This window comes from Gigantopelta aegis, chromosome 8 (genome assembly GCF_016097555.1).
Source record: "Gigantopelta aegis isolate Gae_Host chromosome 8, Gae_host_genome, whole genome shotgun sequence".
NCBI lineage: Eukaryota > Metazoa > Mollusca > Gastropoda > Neomphalida > Peltospiridae > Gigantopelta > Gigantopelta aegis.
The window spans coordinates 4,460,280-4,484,936 of NC_054706.1; the positions used below are offsets into that span (position 1 = coordinate 4,460,280).

General features: G+C 37.1%; 1 protein-coding gene and 3 non-coding genes across 7 annotated transcripts in view; 1 reads left to right on the forward strand and 3 right to left on the reverse strand.

Moving 5' to 3' along the window:
- Positions 1-332: 332 nt before the first annotated feature.
- Trnai-uau lies at positions 333-442 on the reverse strand. Its single transcript has 2 exons — positions 405-442; positions 333-368 (listed from the first exon to the last, which is right to left on the reverse strand). It is a non-coding gene; the product is annotated as a tRNA-Ile (tRNA).
- Positions 443-3,115: 2,673 nt separating this feature from the next.
- On the reverse strand, positions 3,116-3,225 carry Trnai-uau. The gene is made up of 2 exons: positions 3,188-3,225; positions 3,116-3,151 (listed from the first exon to the last, which is right to left on the reverse strand). It is a non-coding gene; the product is annotated as a tRNA-Ile (tRNA).
- Positions 3,226-21,382: 18,157 nt separating this feature from the next.
- Positions 21,383-21,492, reverse strand: Trnai-uau. The gene is made up of 2 exons: positions 21,455-21,492; positions 21,383-21,418 (listed from the first exon to the last, which is right to left on the reverse strand). It is a non-coding gene; the product is annotated as a tRNA-Ile (tRNA).
- A 134-nt stretch (positions 21,493-21,626) lies between these two features.
- Positions 21,627-24,657, forward strand: part of LOC121379444 (TATA element modulatory factor-like) — a 66,777-nt gene continuing 63,746 nt past the window's right edge. For 2 of the 4 annotated variants that reach the window (XM_041508087.1, XM_041508086.1), the window contains exon 1: positions 21,627-21,777. The gene's annotated coding sequence lies outside the window, so the exon portion shown is untranslated. The remainder of the gene's footprint in view (positions 21,778-24,657) is intronic. The other 2 variants (XM_041508084.1, XM_041508085.1) reach the window with 1 other exon arrangement.

The following is a 24,657-nucleotide window of genomic DNA, read 5'->3' on the forward strand; positions in this document are numbered from 1 at the left end:
AGACACACACTCACACTCACACTCACACTCACACTCACTCTCACTCTCTCTCACTCTCACTCTCTCTCTCTCTCTCTCTCTCTCTCTCTCTCTCTCTCTCTCTCTCTCTCTCTCTCTCTCTCTCTCTCTCTCTCTCTGATGTGTGGTTCCGTTTTTGTGGAGGGGAGGGGGTCTGTATCTATATTCATTGAGTTGGTACAGGTTTAATACGTTATGTTTTTATATTAGTTTTAGCATTGTTTTGAATATAATTACAATTCATTGATTCCCGTTTAATGCATAAGGACAAATATAAATAATGTTAAAAAAATAATGTTAAAAAAAATATTGGCTGCCCCAGGTGAGGCTCGAACTCACAACCTCCGCATATCTCTTCCTGTGTTAGACACAGGGAAGGTACTGTCTATAAGTACGGCGCGCTGACCAATTGTGCCACTGGGGCGCACATGATAAGTAGCTTAATTAGTCGAATCTGTAATCTATTACGTTATTTTTATTATAAAATAGGAAAGGAAATAAAGGAAATGTTTTATTTAATGACGCACTCGACACATTTTATTTACGGTTATATGGCGTCAGACATATGGTTAAGGACCACAAAGATATTTAAAGAGGAAACCCGCTGTCGCCACTTCATGGGCTACTCTTTTCGATGAATCCGGGTCGTTTCGCCCGTATTCCTATTCGACCCCGAGTCGTTTCACTCTTATTCCCGTTCGCCCCGAGTCATTTCGCCCTTAGAATGAGTCGTTTCGCCCCTATGTAATGGGGTGGTACTAGTATGCAAAATTTGGTATATAAAAATAATTTTACCCATAATTTTGTCGTAATAGTCACCTAACAGGCAACAAGGTTGTAGACTTAAACGTAAAGTCCGAAACAAAATGTGGACAACTACAATAAATTGCTCCTACCTTTATTTTTCGTTAGATTTTACCCACATTTTGTCCAGACAGAAATCTTGAAAAAACAATTACAATGGCATGGATTCCACATACTAGATGATAACCATGTCACCTGTATCGACTTCGCTGAGATCGCATAGGGCAAAACGCATTTAATTTTGTGTCGGCTGCCATTTTGACTTTTTTATGGAATATTCTACAAGAGGGGTGAAAGGATATGACTTAATCTAACAACGGGAATGTAATAACATGTTATGATATAAATGCAAATGTGATGACGTCATATTATTTTATTATTATTAATATTATTTGATTGTTTAAAATGTTTAAAGATACCACTAGAGATCATTGATTTTATATTAATATTTTAGAGTCTTTCACCCCACTTGAAGAGTATTCCATAAAAAACCAAAATGGCAGACAGCAGAAAACTGCATGTAAACTGAAGCAAATGGTCCTTCTTCAGCATAGATGTAAACATGACACGTCAATGGATATTACAGAGGCCAATTTCGCAAATTTGCAGAAAAGCGCCCCCCCCCCCCCCCCCCCCCCACTCACACACAAAAGCACTTTATAACTAATATGTCCTATCGACAATATCATTGTGTAGGCTAGTCTTTGTACTTATTAATATAAAATACATCAGGCCCGTAGGAACTGGGATGGTGTGAGGGGAGAGGTTCTTTAAAATATTGCACATAATAACATATACATATAAATGGTGTTTATGGTAGATAAAGGGTTACAAATTGATAACCTATATCTGATTTGCAACTAGAGTCACGTAAACAAATTTATTCATCATTCACAAACATAAACATGAGGGCGAAACGACCCTGTATAGAGGGCGAAACGAACCGGTATGGGGGCGAAACGACTCGAAGCGATCGGGAATAAGGGCGAAACGACCTGATACCCTTTTCGATTAGCAGCAAGGGATCTTTTATATGCACTATCCCATAGATAGGATAATACATACCACGGCCTTTGATATACCAGTCGTGGTGCACTGGCTGGAGCGAGAAATAGTCTAATGGGCCCACCGACGTGGTCGATCCCAGACCAACCGCGCATCAAGCGAACGCTGTACCACTGGGCTACGTCCCGCCCTTTTGTAACATAGAGAAGCATGGAAGCAGAAGGGATGTCGTCGTGTGCGTAAAAAAGTAATAATTTTTTTTTTAATGCGTTCTATGTGTTAACCGTTAATACTTTATAGGGACTGTCCTGAGTTGGCAGCCATCGTTAGATGTTTGCGATAACAGAGCCTTGTTGGCGACTACTATTTCATACTAAATACATTTTCTTGTCTAGAATACCAGTGTCGAATGTGTTTGCGGTTGTATACTAATGTTTGTAGCACTCAGTTTTTACTTTAATTCGTGATATATATTTTTTTATTCGTACGTACGAAATTAGTGGGAGGTAAAATCCGATTTTGGCTACTACAAGGATTAGGAAAACAAGAAACACCTTATTATAATTCTAAATACAGACACTGATATTTTAAATAATGTTACGTCATCGAAAAGGCTCGGAAACATTTATCAGTGGTTGTAAACTCAGGACTGTCCCTTTAATAATAATTGTTACTTTAAATCCAACAATTAAAATATTTGTATAGCTTCTTTTATTTATATATTATAGAGTATTTATGTTCCTTGAATACTAGGAAATCGCGTCTTTGGCTCAAACAAATTTGGGGGGTGTAACATTAAACACGCACTCTCATCCCCCATTTGATCCACCCCTTTCAGATCTTTTTTCTTCTAGATTTTTGTTGTTTTAAATTTTAGCACAAGAATACACGTACGTACGTGTCTGTTATAAAAGAAACCCACAACAAAACAACATAATATTAAATAAGAATGCACGAGCACGGGAATGTCCATGGACGTATGTTTGCACCCAGTGACTCACACACGCACGCACGCACACACACACACACACACACACACACACACACACACACACACACACACACACACACACACACATCGTAGGCGTCGGTAAATGTCAAGAACGGTTGGGAGTGGGGATAAGAAAAAGCCCAAACAAATTAGTATTTGATATAAGATGCATGCGATTATTGTATATATATTTAATTACTATTATATAAGTGTTGAGTAAATATTGAGTGATATTACGTTTGATACCTGAATAAAATCATTTGTACTGACAGATCAAACTGTTTTTAAAAAATTGGCTGCCCCAGGTGAGGCTCGAACTCACAACCTCCGCATATCTCTTCCTGTGTTAGACACAGGGAAGGTACTGTCTATAAGTACGGCGCGCTAACCGATTGTGCCACTGGGGCGCACGTTATGTCGGATATTAATCAGTCAAATGATTTAATACGTACAAGTAAGTAAGTAAGAGTGCTTAACGTACACATTCAGAACAAGCTGTTGTAGCGTACGACTGTCCTGGGTATGTAAAAAGTTATAATAAGCCAATATATAGCAATATAAATTTTTATAAATATGTATCGCGATATTTTTCTAGCGTATCGGTATATGGCGCGTATATATTGTATACGTTAGCACACACACACACACACACACACACACACACACACACACCAGGCGCGGATTTAGTGGGGGGCCCAAGGAGCCCGCCCCCCCCCCCCCTATTTTTGGGGTCAAGTTATTATTATTTTTTAACTATAGCATACACTAGAGTGGAATTACACAAAAATGCACTTATTTCCCAAGAGTCTTTAAATTATATTTTGTTCACGAAAATCGTCTTAAAGGGACATTCCTGAGTTTGCTGCAATTTTTAAGATGGTATCGACCAACAGAGACTTTTTAATGATTGTAATTACATAACAAATATATGTTTCTGCATAAAATGTTACTGACTGTATATTAAACATGTTTCTGACTGCTTTAATATTTGTACTAGGATAACTTTCATTTTATTTTCTGAAAACTATTTTTTCGTACGTACGAAATTAGTTGAAGCCAATATCCAGTTTGGGCTTCTTACAAATATTAAGACGACCAAAAACACATTGGATATACAGACTCTAATATTCTAAACAAGAAAATATATTTAATATGCTAGTTTAATCGTAGAAATATTTTATTAGTTGGAAACATCTTACAATGCAGCAAACGCAGGAATGTCCCTTTAAATGTCATGTTGATACACATTGGCCCAGTTGTTCAAAGCAATGTATATTACTGAAACAACTGTTTCGATATTTCTTCCCATTTACCGGCAGCCGCTGTCAACGGAAAACCAGCCTAATATGGGAAGGAAAGATGACCACTTTAACTTTTAAAAAAAAGAAGAGACCAGAGTTTATGAAATTTTGAAGATAACAAAAACAGTATGACAATACCAAAAACATACGTTAATATAGCTATTTTGTTACTCAGATGCGAGGAAATCGCGTTTCAGGCCACTTAAATTTTAAAATTTCGCGGGGGAGCATGCCCCCGGACCCCCCTAAGAATCTCGGGCGGTTCGCGCCCTCGGGCCACCCCTATTTAAAAATCCTGGATCCGCGCCTGCACACATACGTCAGTAAGACGTCACGAAAAGGAAATGACACCGTAACACATTTAAAGGGACATTCCTGAGTTTTCTGCAATGTTTAAGATGTTATCGACTAACAGAGACTTTTTAACGATTGTAATTACATATCAAATATATTTTGCTGCATAAAATATTAGTGGCTGTATATTAAACGCGTTTCTGATCGTTCTAATATTTGTACTAGGTTAAATTTCATTATATTTCCTAAAATATTATTTTTTTCGTACGTACGAAATTATTTGAAGACAAAATCCAGTTTGGGCTTCTTACAAATATTAAAACGACCAGAAACACATTGAATACACAGACACTGATATTCTAAACAAGAAAATATATTTAATATGTAAGTTTAATCGTAGAAATATTTTATTAGTCGGAAACATCTTACAATGCAGCAAACTCAGGAATGTCCCTTTAAAACATTGGCACTAGTAATTTACACATTTGGCCCCGTGCTTATAAACCTTAAAGTCTAGACTTTAATCAAGTCCAGACTTTAACGTCATGGCAACGCCATTCAAATAGCATTAGTAGTAGTGAGGCCTGTTTGGGGGCATGACCTACTTTCTCGTGACCTTGGTATGAGTCATAGCATGACCTACTGACCTGACCTACTGACCTACTTTCTCGTGGCCTACTGACCCGACCTACTGACCTACTTAGACCAGACCACCGAGTGTATAAAAAGTAGCACCATTCTGAGCTGAACCACAAACATTGCAGCTGTTAGATAACTACATCGGATTGCGACTTCGACTTATCATTATTTGATTGCGAGAGAAAAATGTAAGTATGTATTGTATTTTATAAATTTAACTACTATAGAGATGAGTAAGAATTGGTGGTAGAAAAATAAAATTTCTTTACATAATTATACAACAAATTTGTATTTAACGATGCAAAGGTGATGCGTTTATTATGAAACTCAGAAATGTGTCCTCTAAAATATACGAAATCACATTTTAATATAAATAAAAGTTTTACCAGCGAAAAACGTACGTTATTTGGAGACTGAACACCATTTTTCGCATATCACAGGAATGCTTTTGTCGCACTCGACACAGCTACAAAATAATTGCTGTCCAAAACCAGTATACTGGATAGAATGAAACAGTTAACAGACTCTACTTTCCTAATCAGCCGACGGGTCGATTTAGCTATACCCAGGTTATTATTGGCCAAACATCGTAACACAGTTTTATTTTATTTTCGTATTTAAAGTATTGTTAGCAATGATTTTATAATCGTCATACTATGATGCGAGCAATCAAGTCCCGTTAACATCCCCATATGCCATATGGCAACTTAATTACCGTGACGAAAAAGAACACATTTAAAAAAAGATGTTACCGTTCCTCATCGTGGGTACAGACTCGACATCGGGGGTCCCGCCTTTGATGGTGAACGGTATCCACGGAAGAGGTGACTAAACCTTCATTGGATAAAGGCACTTTAAGCCAATGCGACTGACTGCCTAACACTAGATTTATCGCAACGCTCCAGCGGAACCACAATAAACGCGGGAAAGCGCTCCTCTCCTGGGGTGGATAATGACATCATTGTCACCTATCGAGATGTTAACATACACACGCTAACGACAGTGGACAATACTTTTACAAATAAGTGGCGTTCTTTAGTAAAGACCATGAAATAACAGGTGCCGGAATACAGGTACGCAGCTTTAACTAATTAAATATGTTTTATTGTTAAAGGGACATTCCCGAGTTTGCTGCAGTTTTTAAGATGTTATCGACTAACAAAGACTGTTTAACGATTGTAATTACATATCAAACATATTGTTCTGCATAAAATAATAGTGGCTGTATATTCAACGTGTTCCTGATCGTTCTAATATTTGTTAGGTTAAATTGCATCTTATTTCCTAAAATATAGTTTTTTTTCGTACGTACAAAATTATTTGAAGACACAATACAGTTTGGGGCTTGTTACAAATATTAAGACGGCCAGAAACACGTGGAATATACAGACACTGATATTCTAAACAAGAAAATATATTTTATATGTAAGTTTAATCGTTGAACTATTTTATTAGTCGGAAACATATTACAATGCAGAAAACTCAGGAATGTCCCTTTAAAGACCACCGTTCTGAGGCGTTCACCATTTCACCGCTCACCATTTCTCGTGACGTAAACGATGGAGCCAGCCACAAGACAATTAATTTGCGTATAATCATTATGACAAGCGAAAACACTGTCTTTATTCATCTACATAATATGAAGCTATTTACCTCCAAACAAGGAATTACCTTACCGTATCGTTTCGTTATGTAAATTAAATTAGAATTATTTTTTTACATTCATCTTGTGGTGTAATGGATAGAGCGTAAGCGTACGGCAAGAGGCGAACCGAGTTCGCTTCTCAGTAGTACAATTTTGTTGTTGTTGTTTAGTTTTATTTTATTGTTTTTTCCTTCTTATATAAATCTATAGTTGTTTTTTCTCTATTTGTTAGGTATACAAAAAAAGTTCACGAATATAGTAAGTAGGTCCGACTGAATGTGATTTTTTTTGTTGCGGTATTGAATGTCTAACAGTCACGCGTATTTACCAAATGGGTAAATACAGTGGTCGATCTAGGATCGATCCCCGTCGGTGGCCCATTAAGCTATAGCCAACTAGTGTATTATGTCTGGTATATCAAATGTCGTGGTATGTTCTGCCTTGTACACACAGCTCTTGCTACTATAAAGTAGCGGTAGAAATCACAAATCTAGTCATAGAGTAAAAAACGCAATGGTTTGGTTTGGGTTTTTTTTTTCTTTTTTTTTTTCTAAATTACAATCACTGGTCTCTCTAGAGACAACTACACATGAATTGGGTTACATAGAGAGGCCTTAAGGGCGACATGTAAATAATATGAGTGTTCATTTCTCTTCATCATTGTCATCCTCCTCATCGTCGGTATCGTCGTCGTCTTGTTCATCCAAATATTCGCCGACCCATGAACGATACTGATTTAATTTAGAACGAATCTGTGGTCTAACATCTCTGTCTGGATACACAGACTGTAGAATTTTCCTGGTGTTGGGACCTTTGTCAAAGTAATGCATATATGTCAGAAAGCGAGAGTACGTGTCTTTAAATAACTTCCATTGCAATGTCTTCATGTTTCTTTCGATGGCATCTTGGGACATGGTTTTTTCTTCGTAGCGTTTCCTCTTGCCTTGGTGATAGTCATGATTGATGTCGAATTCACGTTCCACCATGAGACGAATGCCTTCGTTTTCCAGGTCGGGCGACGGCTCTCCATTTCCCTCTTTACATGTTTTCACGTGTCGCTGCAAGTTGCTTCCGTCTTTAAAGACCCGACCACACGTATCGCAAGACTGCATCCTCTTAACTTTTTCAGATAGGGGTCTACCTCATCATCTTCTTCGTCGTCACTTTCGTAGGCGGGTATGCCTGGTAGTGTTCTCTTGAATGTGTCCCTTTGCATAATTTGCACGTAGAGCTCTTTCTTCGACGGTGGTTGCACGTCTTCTGGGACATTCGCCGTTACGCTCGTGCTTTTATACCATTCGGACGGCCCCGTCTCTAAACCATTAGGCCGAAGACGCCAATGTTCGGGCGTGGTCGGTTCCAAGTCCACCAAGATATGTCCGTAGGGCCTGTGGGTAGCTTCCTCAAACTGATGCATGAAATGACGAGTGTTTTCCGGATACATCTGCCGTGCCAAAGTCAGAACTTGCTGCTTGTCGATGGGGTTGTTGAACAGCGCTAGATAATGGCAGTTTCTTCTCTGTGTCGGGTCCTTGCTGTGATACAGGTTCTGGTTGATAGCGATGACGGATAAGTTTCTGTGATGACTTCCTTCCGTGAACAGGTCGGTGATCCTTGGGTCTTTATTAGCCATACACATCAGGTCGTCCAACACGATGAGATTTCTGACTCTGGGATCCAAATAACGATCCTTTTCCAAATTCTCGGGTATGCCTTGAACAAATTTCACTCGAACGTTTGCCCCAATGATGTCTTAGAGGGGTTGCCATCGTTTGTAGAGCCAGATGATGCGCTGGGGAGCAGCCTGGATTTTACCATCCCTCAACAATTTGTATACCAAAAATGTCTTTCCACACGACGTGGGTCCCGACACGATCATGGTGAAGGGATGTAGCAATCTTAGCGGATGCTGCTGCTGCTGCTGCTGCTGCTGTGGTGGTGGTGGCTGCTGTAGTGGTGGTGGTGGTGGCTTCTGTGGTGGTGGTGGCTGCTGTGGTGGTGGTGGTGGTGGTGGTGTTGGCTGCTGCTTTGGTGGTGGTGGTGCTTGCTGCTGTGGTGGTGGTGGTAGACCTTTAGCATGTTTTTGTTGAAAATGTCTTAACATGGCGTCTCTCCTCGAGAATGTGAAACCACATTCTGAACATGTGCTCTGCATGACGACTCTAAATGAAATGACGATATCTGACCCACATAGTTCCTTTTATAGTTTATTTAGAAATGCTTCTGCAGTTTCGGGGCTTTCCAACCCGTACCACTTTGTTGTTGTTGTTATTTCCGTTTCAGATCGGCTTTGACTTGCTCTACCACCTGTTGTGTTGGGGAGACCATGACAATTTTGGGTGCCGGGGGCTTGTTCTGTTCCTCTTTTTCTTTTCTCCACGTGGGATCGTAGAGTTCTAGACATAGATCCACACTGTACATGATCTGACTTTTCCCACCACGTTGAATTTCGAAGTGAGGTTGAAGTTTGCCTTCTGCTTGCAGTTTATAGAAACGGGTCCACTTGTCTACGTCGGGAACATACAATGTGTACTGGTCTGACATGTTGCTCCTCTGAAGGTTCTACCTCAAATGACGAGTTTTCCTAAACTATTTTTTACTTATATACCTTATGACGCATAAAGATATGATACATGAATGTTTGAATGTGTGTGATACGTATGACCAGTGCCCCCTCCTCCCAAGCACAAATCGCATCGTGTAAGCTCCCCCCAAAAACATCGTTACACAAATATCACCCTTTACCAGTGTCACTACCATAGGGACATGTTCAGAGACACACTCATGGACGCAGGACAAAAATAAGATAGCAAAACCTGTTATTCACGGTTTTATTCACAACATACAACATGAAAATATAGCACACAAATGTCTGAAACATTTAATGTCTGAACATGTTGTTCACATAGGGACATCTCGGAGAGAGTCTGTAATGTTCCATCACCGGATCGTCCGTCTTCCATCGGTAGACGCGAAGTCCGCAACAGTAACAGGTGATGGCATCGTGGTCTCCCATGTAATAAAAACCCGCCTTGGCAAGTTCTTTTGGTTTCTGACGTAATTGTATGGGCCACCGAGCATACGTCAGCATCCGGGCATAGAAATGTCTCATTTCGGGACGATGGCAGAACAAGTAAGATCTTGAATAGCAGTCATCCTCATAGTCAGGATCTGTTTCGCGACCAGCATCCATCTGATCTGTGGGTTCGTCCATCAATTCGTCATCTTCAATTATATCCCTAATTTTGCGTGTAGCATCCGTTTGATCCACATAATAAGTACTCTTCTTCTCATCTTGTTTGGTAGTCACTCTTTTGATCGTATGTCTTTCTGAACATTTGCAGACCAAGACGTCGTCCTCGTCGCTACTGCTGCTGCTACTAACACTGCTCAAATATCCCGATGCCATTTTCTTCGTTCCAAATAGAGTGCAACAAGACACAAAAATGTTATAATCATAAAAACACATCTGCTCCCTAGGACAGTCGTAAAACAAATGACGTTGTGACGGTACATGCTCTTAATTTCTTTTTGCCTGTGGCGATATTAATTGTTTTAGAAGGCCGTGTGCAGTTCCAAATGCACTTAACCCAGGTGGGCAATTTGTTACGTGATACCTTTGCACGACGGTCGTCGAGCTGTACTACTAATACACACCCAGCCCAGGTGCGGAGCCATGTGGCCAGTAGTTACGTAATACCTCCGCGAGTGCGGTTTTTACAACCGTGATTTGGCGACTTGGCGTCATTGAGTCTGGCGATCTAAGAGAAAGATATGCCGTCTTGGTCGCTGTGGAAATTCAGATGATACGTGAGGTACCGCCTTGTGCCCCCAGGCGATATTCGCTGTCTCTGAGAGTTTTGAATAAATAGCTAGGGTTTTAGAGATATCGGGGAGAAACATAGGAAGGCGTCCGGACTGGTAAATAATTTTATTTCTGCTCTGTGTATAACTTTGATGTGATTGATGTGACTTTAAATATTTTAATACTGTATTATACCAATATTATTTAGACGGTGCTGCCGGTAATCTGACGCAGTAATCTGTAGGCTCACTGTCCTAAATAATTATAAAAAGCTTAACCAGTCATCCTAGAGGACCTAGGTAAACTGTAGGTTATTGTCTTTATTGTGATAGGTACCAGTATTAATTCTGTGTTACAAGGTTACTGAATGAGTAGTTAAGGGTTAATTAAAAATTAACCAGTTAGGAATAGAGTGGTAATTCCTTTATTAATTAAGTTCCCCTGGAAGCGTTTCTCAATTATCACACGTTACTGAATGAGTAGTTAAGGGTTAATTAAAAATTAACCAGTTAGGAATAGAGTTGTAATTCCTTTATTAATTAAGTTCCCCTGGAAGCGTATCTCAATTATCACACGTGTGGGTGTTGTGTCACGGTGAAGTGATTACAATATTGTGTAAACTAGACACCCAGAGATTAACTAATTAAGTGATCAGTTCTGGGTTGTTATTATTGTTGTTATTAATTAACTACTGCGGCAGTACATTTGTCAGCGTAGGTTAATACAGATTCCAAAGTGTATTGTGTTTTTGTTGTGTTTTCTAGTGAACTAAACGTACTAAAATAATATATACTTTATATAAGATCTTATCTCTGATCATACCTAGACGAGCCAGCGGGTATAACTGCCTGTTACAGAGAGATCTAATAGATATACAGTTAGGAGAGATATTTGGACAATCGTGTTTCATTCAGTTACGGGTATTATAGAATCCCCGTTATACCACAAACCCACTTTTTATAGCCATAAAATGTCTGTTACCACTGATGGCACTCGTTCGGGTTGCAGAAGTTACACTGTAGGAATCCCATCTAATTTTGATGGTCGGCTTGCATGGCGCAGGGCATGATCGAGTTCAGATCTGGTACAAAGTCACACATGACTGCGAAACAGTCTTTGAGTTTCTCCCATTGGTCTAGGTGAAGAAACATTCCTTTCTTCGATGGCTTGATCGCGTCAACGCACCACCACCACCACTGTCGAATGTCTACACCGACAATGTTGCTGTCCACGCTCACGTACACGTTGGACCCAATATGACGAAACAACTTCTCGTCTTTCCTTTCCTTTAAGATTGCAATGGTGTCGTCTATCTGGCTCTTACTCGTACACAGTTCGACCCAGTGTTTAAGGGTTAGTGCAATAACCTCGCTTCGTGGGTAAAGTGGCATTTTCGTCGTCAAATTTCCTAATGTGAATGGCAATGTCCCCTTTCCACAGTTTGGCCACAACGTATACGTTACTTCCAAGTTCTATCTTGCATCTCGTATCGGTATTGCTTCCACTTGTCAAACAGGCCATGTCAAATGAATTCAGTTCTCGTTCTTAGAAAGTGAATGAAGTTACTAACGAAATACCCTGTGTTTTATACTCTCGAGTCTGGTCTAAGTAGGTCAGTTACGTCACGAGAAAGTAGGTCAGTTACGTCACGAGAAAGTAGGTCAGTAGGTCATGCTATAACTCATACAAAGGCCAAGGTCACGAGAAAGTAGGCCATGCCCCCAAACAGGCCTCACTACTACTAGCATTACGTTAAAGTCTAGACTTTAAGGTTATAATTTGTGAACACTATTTATTACATTGCTATCTACCAATGAATTTATTAAAGTTACAAAATGTCATTCCCAAACAAGTTAAATTGAGAAATAAGAAACTACTTTTTAATGAATTATTAACTTAGCATGGCTTGCCTACGAATAATGACTCTAAACTGTCAGGGACTTGGAGATTGTAACAAAAGAAAAGATGTACTGCACTATCTAAAATGCAAACATTTTGATATTTATTGCCTCCAAGACACGCATTTTAACCATGGATTAGAACCATATGTTCAGTTCCAATGGGGGTATAAATGCATATTTAACTCTCTTTCAAGTAATTCTAGAGGGGTTGCCGTTATGCTAAGCAATACTTTTGAATACAAATTACACAAAAGCAAAGGCGATAAACAGGTAACTTTATTGCATTAGACATTACCATAGAGGAATCGCGAATAACATTTATAAATATATATGGACCAAATAACGACAATCCACAGTTTTTCTTACATATTTTAAATTGTATTGAAGAGTTCAAAAACGACCAGTACTTAGTATGTGGTGATTTTAATTTGGTATTAGATCAAGACCTTGACACAAAACAACTATTTACATATCAACCATCCTAAAGCTCAAAAAACTATTTTGGAAAATATTGAAACTTTTGTTATGAAAGACCCTTTCAGAGAACTGTATCCTACATTAAGGAGATATACGTGGAGGAAATCGAATCCATTAAAACTAGCTAGATTAGATTTCTTCCTGCTTTCTAATAATTTAATGCCATACATTCGAAATGTTATAATAGAGAATAGCTATAGGTCTGATCATTCCGGAGTGGTTCTCTGCCTCAAATTAAATACAATCCAAAAATGTAAAGGATTATGGAAATTCAATAATTCACTTTTAACTGATAAAGAATATGTAAAAATCACAAAATAAATTATAAGTAATGTAACATCTCAATATGCTGTTCCAATATACAATCCAGATAATGTTATGACCCTTCCTAAATATGAAATACAGTTCATAATAAATGATCAACTTTTGCTTGAAACATTGTTAATGGAAATAAGAGGGAAAACTATTTCATACTCAACATATAAGAAACATAAAGCTAATGAAATAGAAAATAAACTGTGTCAGGATATAAAAGAATTAGAAGAAAATGATAACACTAATCATAACATATTAGAGGACAAAAAGCAAGAACTAGAAGAATTAAGAAAACAAAACTCAAAGGTCATTTCATTCGAGCTAGAGCAAAATGGGTAGAAGATGGCGAAAAGCCAACAAAATACTTTTGTAATATGGAATCTAGAAACTACTATAATAAATTAATAACAAGAATAGAATTAAGTACTGGAACAATAATTACAGACCAAAAACAGATTTTAACAGAGACTAAACATTTTGTTTATCAAAATCTGTACTCTGCGCCAACCAAACAAAATGATAATAATATTGCAGAAAAATTATCTGATTATAATTTTAGAAAACTTACAAATAGAGAAGCACAATCTCTAGAAGGCAAAATAACTCATTCAGAAGTTTTAAACTTTTTAAAAAGTATGAAAAACGATAAAAGTCCTGGCTCGGATGGATTCACTGTAGAATTCTTTAAATTCTTTTGGGTGGATTTAGGACATTAAATTAATAAATTACAGTTATACTATTAAAGAAATGTCCACTGTACAAAAACTTGGCATAATTACTTGTATTCCTAAAACAAACAAACCAAAACAATTTCTTAAAAATTGGAGACCCATATCGCTGTTAAACTGTACATACAAAATGGCTGCCGGTTGTATTGGTAATAGAATAAAAACAGTGCTAGATAAAATAATAGAATGAATGAATGAATGAATGAATGCATGTTTAACGACACCCCAGCACGAAAAATACATCGGCTATTAGGTGTCAAACTATGGTAATGCAAATAAATAAAGTGATGATCAACATCAATATAAAAATTCAAGACTGAAACAAAAACAGTGTAAAGAACTGTGCAAAAACACAAATATCACAGAATTTTACGGATACTGAATTTTACTCAAAACTTCAATTTTGTGCTGTATTGGCCATTCTCAAAGAGAATGTTACACCCCTGCACCACGGTGAGGTTACAGCACACGCAGGGGAGATAAAATAATAGATACAGACCAAACGGGTTTTATTAAAGGCAGATACATTGGAGAAAATATCCGTATGATATACGATATAATGCAATATACCGAATTCAATAACATACCTGGTTTATTTGTACTTGTTGATTTCGAAAAAGCATTTGATTCTGTATCTTTGTCTTTTATTGATAAAGCTTTAGATATATTTAATTTTAAAACATCGATAAAAAGTTGGATTGAAACATTATATAAAAATTCAGTGTCTAGAGTATTGCAAAACGGCTATCTATCAGATACGTTTGAGCTGCAAAGGGGATGCAGACAAGGAGACCCTCTCTCACCCTACATTTTTATAATATGTGCCGAAATTTTAAGTATTTTGGTAAGAAATAACAAAGATATTAAAGGTATTAACATTGATGGTACAGAATATTTAATATCACAATATGCCGACGATACTACTTTTATTCTTGATGGATCTTCTGAGTCCCTAAACAGTACAATGACAGTACTTGATTATTATACTGAAATTTCTGGCCTGAAAATAAACTACACAAAGTCTAAAGCCATTTGGGTAATAAGCAAGAAGCAAGAAACATTCAAAAGATGTCTACCACCATGCGCGTTGGACGTTAGAATGGGGTGTGAACGAATTTAATCTGCTTGGCATTAACTTTACAACAAATTTAAATAAAATTATAGAATCAAATTTTGCCTCTAAAATTAAACAAATGCAGACACTGATAAAGATTTGGTCCTTTAGAAAACTCACTACCTTAGGAAGAGTTACCATTCTCAAAACTTCAATAATGGCCAAAATTACTTATTTACTAATATCATTACCAAACTCACCGAAACGTATTATAGAACAAATAAATAAAATGTTTTTCAAATTTATTTGGCAAAATAAACCAGACAAAATTAAGCGAGCTGTATTAATACAAGACTACAAACATGGTGGTATAAAAATGCCAAATATACAGCATGTTATGACCTCTTTAAAATCATCGTGGATAAAAAGACTTTTTCTAAACAATCAAAAATGGGTAAATTTATTTAAATCTACCACAAATCTTACTACTAGAGATATTATAATTCATGGAGACTATTTTATTACATTAAAAAACAAAAATATACAAAATCGCTTTTGGAAAGACGTACTATCTAGCTGGGTGTTAATACAGCAAAACCAAAACCTTGAAAATACTGAAGATATTCAAGGATTGAATATTTGGTACAATACTAAAATATTGAAACATAATAAACCATTTCTGTATAACAACTACATAAAGAAAGGTATTGCTTTCATAAATGATTTACTTGATAATGAAGGAAATATTTGAGATTTTACAACTTTTAAAAACACATATGATCTAAAGACAGACTTTTTAAATTACGCATCACTAGTTTATGCGGTAAAATATTCTTATCCTTATTAAACACTATTAACAGTACAACATTTATTCTTAGTAAAATATCTATATTGCCATTTAAAATGAAAGGAATGCTAAATGAGAATATTAGAAGTAAAGATATATACAATATTTTGAATAATAATCATGTAATACCAAAGGCACAACAAAATATGCATCTAAGGGTTTAGCATTTGATTGTTATATGTGGAAACAATTCTATGTTATACCCTTTAGATGTACAAAAGATACTACCTTGCAATGGTTTCAATACCGATTGCTCCATAGAATCCTAGCTACTAATACCTTTCTGCATATGATTCATTATGTAGATTCAAATAAATGTAGTTTTTGTCAAAATCTTCCTGAAACTTTACAACATTTGTTTCATGATTGTAATAAAGTAAAACATATGTGGAAAGAGTTGGAGAAGTGGATATTTAACACAACTGAAGTCAGACTTCCACTTAATAAACATACAGTTATGTTTGGTATGATAAATGGTGAGTTTAGCAATGTCGTTAACTGGATTTTAATCAATATAAAATATTATATTTATAGTATGAAAATACTTAACAAGAGTCTTCATATTAATGTTAGAAAAAAACATATTGCAAAATAAATTTCAAATAGAAAGATACATTTATTTTAAAAACTGTGAACATGACAAATTTAATGAATGCTGGGGAAAGTGGTTTAACCTTTTCAGTATTGACGAATAACATCAAATACATCATCTTCCTTAACTATAGGTTAGGACCCTTTCCTTTGGTTTCTTTGCTTATTGTTTTTTATTTACAAAAATACCATAACTTGATTAGAAATACAATTCTAGATTTAGCTTTTTTTATGAATCTTACATCCACCATATCTACTCGTAACTGCTTCTTCTCTATATTACATTAAGTGTGGATATTAACTGGTAGACACTATTTTGCTTCGCTTATTAAATTTTATTATTATTATTTTTTTTTTTAATTAGCCTGAACCCCATAAACAAATTGTTTCTTTCTCCCCTCTGTCTTTCCTTGGTTTTTTCCTTTTCTTCCCTATTTCTCTTTTCTTTTATTTTTTCCTTTTTTTTTTTCTTTGACTCTCAGATCAAAATCATTTCAGATAATTATGGGTGTACATATACATTAATAGGGTATGACTGTGTTTTGAAAGTATATATGACGTATTGGTATATGTAATATGAGTGTACATATGTATGTATGTATGTATGTATGTATGTATACACTACGTATGTATAACTATATGTAAATATTATGAAATGTAAGACAATGATTCAAGGCACCCCAACCTTGACATTGCCAGTGATCTGGGAACAATAAATCATTTTAAAAAAAGAAGAAAAAAAAGAAGAAAAAAAGTCTGGACTTTATTAAAGTCTAGACTTTAAGTTTTATAAGCACGGGCCCTGGTCGTTTAAATAAAAGAGAGGAAACTTGGAAGTGGAAACTTATTTTGAAAATTTTACGGTATTGAATTTACTTCGAAATTTTAACATATACTTACCTATGATATTTGTATTTTTGTGCAGATCTTTATACATGTACTGTGTTTTAATGTAACTTTTGGATGTTTATATTGATTTGCAATCACTTCAACCATGTATTCACCTGTGTTTGTCATCCAGAAGTCCACATGTTCTTTGTGCTATTGTGTCGTCAAACATTCATTCATTCATTCGTGTATATAGTACACCATGCTAATATTCCTGTTAGCACGGATATATCCTGCTCTCCATGTTTATGCCCAACCCTATATCACAAACTGACCCCTGACGAAGGCGGCGAAATGCCGCCAAAACGTAGGAAGCAAATTGTGACGAAAGCTATAAATGTTTTACGTTTCTTATTTTTGTATTATCATGTCACTTTTGAGTCATGTCAAATGTGGCCGTTTTAGACAGGTAGGCTACCTCCCAACACTCAGTCAGGTTCATCCCTAGACATGGCGAGAGGACTAAACGGAATTCCCTGTGTGCCGAGGAGAACTTGTGCTTCAACCATAAGTTGATGTGTGTACGAATATATATTTAGAAAACATCCCAAACAAAACAACAGCAGCTACAAGAACAAACATCCTGTGATATATTTGGATGATTAAAATATAGCCGATATTTGGTGAGCAACTATTAGCATTACGCTAATTCATTAGGCCTAGTGAGTAGTAATAAAGACCTAAATACGGTCGCCATGACCTACTTTATTCTAACTTTAAGTAGGTCAGACTAGACCATGATGCGCAAGTAGGTCACTGCCCTTCTAAATAGGCCAGGCTAGATGAGGCGCAACTAGGTCACGATCCGATCGAGGTTAAGGTCACGGAAAGTAGGCTATGGCCCTATATAGGCCGTGTTACTATTAGTACTTTTGGTGTTTTTGGTTTTACGTTATTAGCTATTGGTAATAGAGGGTAGGATGTTGGTGAAGGGGTGACCACACGGCTATGCTTATGCTGTAGTTAATAAGCTATATTCTACTCCTGTTTTAAGACGTGGATGGCTATAAAAGATAAAAGACACACGTACGAGAGACAGTCAAAACGCTAATGGAACTATGTACAGTATAATCGTTTTTGGCCTGAATGCATTTGGCACATTTATCCTTCAAGCTACTAATGCCAGCAAAGTAGAACTCTTCTGGCTGGCCCATCAACCACCCTTCTATGACACCCTTCAGACTTTCATCATCTTCAAACTGCCAAACTGTATTCCATGATCATAATCGTATTTCTGCACAAGGTACAGTCAAATGGATGTCAGGCAAAATCGTGATTGCTTCCATGATACACTATCAGAAGCTCGCATCAGGAGGACCGCCATTCCCCAAGGAGATCGCAACAGGATGTTTCGTCCTTCCTGCATCGACTGTAAGAGGAGTGTCACTCCCCAAGGAGATCGTGACAGGATAGTTCGTCCTTCCTGCATCGACTCAGGAGGACCGCCACTCCCCAAGGAGATCGCAACAGGATGTTTCGTCCTTCCTGCATCGCCTCTAGGAGGACTGACACTCCCCAAGGAGATCGCAACAGGATGTTTCGTCCTTCCTGCATTGCCTGTAGGAGGAGTGCTACTCCCCAAAGAGATAGTAACAGGATGTTTCGTCCTTCCTGCATCGCCTGTAGAAGGAGTGCCACTCCCAGACTAGCTTAGAAAACCCAAACTTGCACAGAGTAGAGTCTAATGAAATGCACTTATGAATGTAAAACAGTGATGATATTAGGTGTTCGCTAAAGTGGAGCATATCCTGCCTCACCGGTTACACCCGTCATGAACACAATAAAGACTGAGCGTGAATCCAGACTAAAGTATCCTGAGACGGATATATGTGAAATGCTAGATTTTCTCTTTGACAACATATATATGCCAAATTGGAGATATGACATATAGACAGGAAATAGGAATCCTCATAAGCACTAATGTGCTCCAGTACTCGCCCATTTGTTTCTCTATGCATATGAATCAGAATTTCTGACTGATCTGGCTAAAACTTTTAACTTTCCTTTCCGCTGTATTAATGATCTTTTAGCATTCAATTAGCAGGATAACAGATTACCTTCCATTGATTTACCCAAAAGAGTTAAAAATTAAAAAAAAACCCAACACAAATATTTGAAGGTATCAAATCAGTTTCATACACGGGCATACTTTTTCATCTCTTTGGTGAAACTTGCTCCTTTTTTCAGACTTGACAGCTGTGGTGGCAGTACACATGACGGGTGACGCCGATGGAGCAGGATATGCTCACATTTCGCGAACACCTGATATCTTCACTGTTTTGACAGTGATTTATGAGTTCTTCTCATCACATATATAAGCTGCCCCAAGTGAGGCCCGAACTCACAACCTCCGCACCGCATATCTCTTCCTGTTTACTGTTTATAAGTACGGCGAATATATATATATATATATATATATATACTGAACAAAAAAAGAAACTTCCGATTTGTACATATAGTATTTGTTGTGTTAAAGAATTCATTGTGTAATGAAATTATATAGGTAGTATTAGCCTTGAGCTGTATTATCAGGATTCATGAATTTTATCGATTATTTTTGCACTGTTAATCGTCGACAACGTGAAATTCAATTTGCACGTGCATGCATGGTTCGACATGTCCCGTGTAGTATTCGGTCAATTTGTTTTACTTGTCTTACTGACATTGTTGTCAAGTGAACGAAAACGCTTCAAAATTTGTAAAAAAATTAACTTTTTTTACATTGTAGCATTTTTAGTATGCCAAGAATACCCAATAATTTACGCGTACGGGCGATTGGCATGCTTGATGCTGGCATGTCGACAGAAGACGTTGCAAGGCATGTTGGGAGTTCTAGTCGAGCGATACGAAATCTTCGCGTAAAATTTCGAACGACATGTTTCAACGCGTGGTCAGGACCGCTATATCATGAACACGCATTTGCGCAATCGATTCCAAACTGCCACTGCTACTGCTGCTAACACACCTGGGCTTCATAATAACCGAATCAGTGGGCAAACTGTTGTATGGGGTCGGATGATTATTAAATCAATATGCTTTATCTTTGATGTCGTTACCCCCACCCCCCATCCCCCAATTTTACCCTTTCCAAACGAAGTAATATTTATTTGGATTTGTCGATTTTAACACGTAAAATTAAGAAATGAAAACGTTCATTGTCTACTTTAGTATATTTTAGTTTAAAAATATATACATGATTAATGTGTTACTAGTATACAAACTAAACTTTGAAAGTTCTACTAACACTTTATAAAATATCAATTCTGAAATAGGAAGGTACGACTGTCAAGATCAAACCGATTTTAACTAAAGACTCTAGTACCGTATCCTCAACCGAACGTTCTTCGTACAGCGCAAGATTTCTCTTTTAATTTTTTGAGACAAACCCTACAATTTGAAATCGGCAAACGCACGTGTTAACTGAAACTGACAACAGACTGTCGTTTGCGCTTTGGCGAGCTATGGCGGCAAAGGCGACGAATCAAGCGTATACGTTTGACGGTATCCGTTCATAGCGAACACACACGACTTTTTAAAAAGTGCATTTGAGCTTGTATTTCACATTTGTACATGATGTTATAATATGGTAACCAGAGAATGTAACTTTAATTAATAATGTGTGTGTGTGTGTGTGTGTGTGTGTGTGTGTGTGTAATTTGTTAAAGGGACATTCCTGAGTTTGCTGCAATTTTTAAGATGTTACCGACTAACAGAGACTTCTTAACGATTGTAATTACATATCAAATATATTTTTCTGCATAAAATATTAGTGGCTGTATATTAAACGTGTTTCTGATCGTTCTAATGTTTGTACTAGGTTAAATTTTATTTCCTAAAATATTGTTTTTTCGTACATACGAAATTATTTGAAGACAAAATCCAGTTTGGGCTTCTTAAGACGACTAGAAACACATTGAATATACAGACACTGATGTTCTAAACAAGAAAATATATTTAATATATAATTTTAATCGTAGAAATATTTTATTAGTCGGAAACATCTTACAATGGAGCAAACTCGGGAATGTTCCTTTAATAATGTAAATGATATGTAAATAGTAAGAAAGAAAAAAATTGGCTGCCCCAGGTGAGGCTCGAACTCACAACCTCCGCATATCTCTTCCTGTGTCAGACACAGGGAAGGTACTGTCTATAAGTACGGCGCGCTAACCGATTGTGCCACTGGGGCGCACGGCTATGTGGCATCAATTTGACAACATATTCAAAACCTCGACTGACATAAAAATCAATGCGCATGACCAGTTAATAATTCAGTTAAAAATGAGGTAATTCGTAATATGAAACAGAAGTATATTTATTTATTATGCATAACATCTATCAGATAAATTCTGTGGCCATACAGAGTCGGTTACGCCCAGCGTATCTGTGCGATCTCGTAAATTCTCGCGAGACTTGAAACGTCAACAATGGCTGCCATCGAAAGTGTCAACACGCCAACTGTCATGTAATTTTGGTTAGTATTTGTATTTCGTAATCAAACTGTGATTACTTCGATCACTATTAGTTTTATTAAAACCTAGTGTCGCAAACTGTTTATGGTACGACAAATAATGTCATCGTTAATAGACCCAGTTGAGTTGGACAGTTTTGTAAATGTGACATGACAGTAAATCGAGGGGATCAGGCTAAAACGGAACCACTACCAAAACGGAACCATTTTTGTTGGCGAAAACGGAACCGATTGTGGCTATAACGGCACCTCACTGTATTGGCTAAAACGGAACCACACATCAGAGAGAGAGAGAGAGAGAGAGAGAGAAACGAAAAATCATTACTTATTCAGTTATTGTCCGAACCAAATTGTTAACAACTACAAAAAATTACTCTCCTAGTCCTACCTTTAATTGCCGTTAGATTTCCTCCAAGGTTTGTCCAGACACAAATCGCAAAAAAACCCACTACAAATATACCGATTCCACACACGAGACTGCAACGATGTCGCCGATATTGTCTTTGCTGAGATTGCATAGGGAAAAATACATGCAATTTTCTGCCGTCTGCCATGTTGTTTGTTTATGGAATACTCTTCAAGAGGGGTGAAAGCCTCCAAAGTATGTGACACAATTAATATGAAATCGATGATCTCTAGTGGTATCATTAAAATAATAATAATAATAATAACCAAATAAAATAAAATATGACGTCATCACGTTCGCTTTTATATCATAACATGTTATGACGTTGTTAGATTAAGTCCTATCCTTTCACCTCTGTTGAAGAATATTCCATAAAAAGTCAAAATGGTAGCTGATACAATTTTACATGCTTTTTTCCCTATGCGCTCTCAGCGAAGTCGATATAGATGACATGGTTAGCATCTGGTATGTGGAATCTGTGTCATTGTAATGGTTTTTTCAAGATTTGCGTCTGGACAAACTTTGGAGGAAATCTAACGGCAATTAAGGTAGGAGAGTAATTTTTCGTAGTTGTTAACAATTTGGTTCGGACAATAGGTTTGCTGCTGAATAAAGCCGGTCATATTATTCAACATGTGAAACCGTGGATTGTGCTACGATAGGAATTAACACTTACCAAATCTTTTGAGTTGTTATTACTGTAGACTGTTCAGGCATCGAAATAAGTCGAGAACGGTCGTTCAGGTTACCAGGAGGTTACCACATGTAAGAAAAGTCAAGAACGGTGTTTTGTTCTCGACAAAAATTTCTGAACGTAAACCAGACAGTGCATTCCGGTCTTCTGCGTTTCATTTTCTCGTAAGGAACTGCATCGATGTCCGCGCGTACTTGTGCAATTGCAAGCAATTATAGTTAATCCGTGTTTAAGCAGCGTCCACTAGATGAATTTACTTCCGCATTTCGTTTTCTCGTACGAAATTGCACCGATGTTTGTGCGCACTTGTGCAATTGCAAGCAGTTTCGTCAATCCACGTTTAAGCTTCTGTCGCGGGTCAGGACACTTCTGTCGCGGGTCAGGACATTGGCTATCCAATTATAGTTAATCCGTGTTTAAGCAGCGTCCACTAGATGAATTTACTTCCGCGTTTCGTTTTCTCGTACGAAATTGCACCGATGTTTGTGCGCACTTGTGCAATTGCAAGCAGTTTCGTCAATCCATGTTTAAGCTTCTGTCGTGGGTCAGGACATTGGCTATCTAGAGACCGGACCCGCGACAGACATATTCAAAACTCCAGTGGTATATGAGCAGGTTAATACATATCGGTTTCGGGTTCCGTGTTTAAGCAGCGCCCACTAGATAAATTTACTTCCGGATTTCATTTCTCGTACCGATGTTCGCGCGTACCGATACAGTTTCAAAATTATTATTATCTTTCATTGTTGTATGATAAAATACGAGAAAATAGAAAACAGAACATTTTAATTTTAATCAATTTATTTATTCAATTGTTCAGTTATTAAATATGAGTCACATATTTGTAAAGAATTATATGTAATACTAATACATTAAGAACAGTGATAACATACAGAATGAATCATAAATACATGTATACTACAATAATCATCTAACACACATACAAGGGCGTTAAAAGTAGTAGTAATAGGAATTCAATTCCAACTTTCATATAGTTGTGGTAACCTATGGGTTACCAGGCTATATTTTGTGATAACCTGTAAATGGGTTACCAAACACAATGCTTATTTCGATGCCTGCTGTTGATTGTCAAGCATTTAAGTTACTAGAATTACACCTGTATTGCTAATTGTTAATCTCCATCACCGATTCCGTCTAGCTGGAGTGTCGCAGACAAAATATAAAAGCTCACGGTATTCACTGCACAGCCTTGCCGGGCTTGCTTGGTTAAGTACACAACAATCGATTGCTTGTTTTGTAAATAAATAAACATCATTTTACTTTATTACGTCTGACTTCCTTCATGAGATCTGTTACTGTTAGTTGTTGCTGTGTTTAAAAAGGTAATAGAGTAAAATAGTGCCTTCAATACAACTGTTATTTTTAGCTTGAGCACGTGCTAAGATGATGCTTGACGTCATTAATTAAGGCCCTACTTGGAATAACAGTCGGTAGATGTTTTGATAATCAAATGCTCCCAATCACAAGTTTCTGAAGTATCCACCAAAAGAGAGGAAATTCGTAACCAGTATCACAGCAATGCTAATCCAAATAGAAACGGCAGAGAACAGGAAAAGTAGCGAATGTTGAGGGGGCCCTTTCTGAGTGGTTTGCGAATGCCCGACTGAAAGATATGCCGTTATCTGAAACGGCAAAAGAACTAGCAAAAATATTGAAAGTGGATAACTTCAACCCAACAAGCTGAATAGTTGTTACTTTTATTTATTTTGTTCGCCTATTTATTTATTTATAAAAAATATTTACATCTATAATGGAGATTATT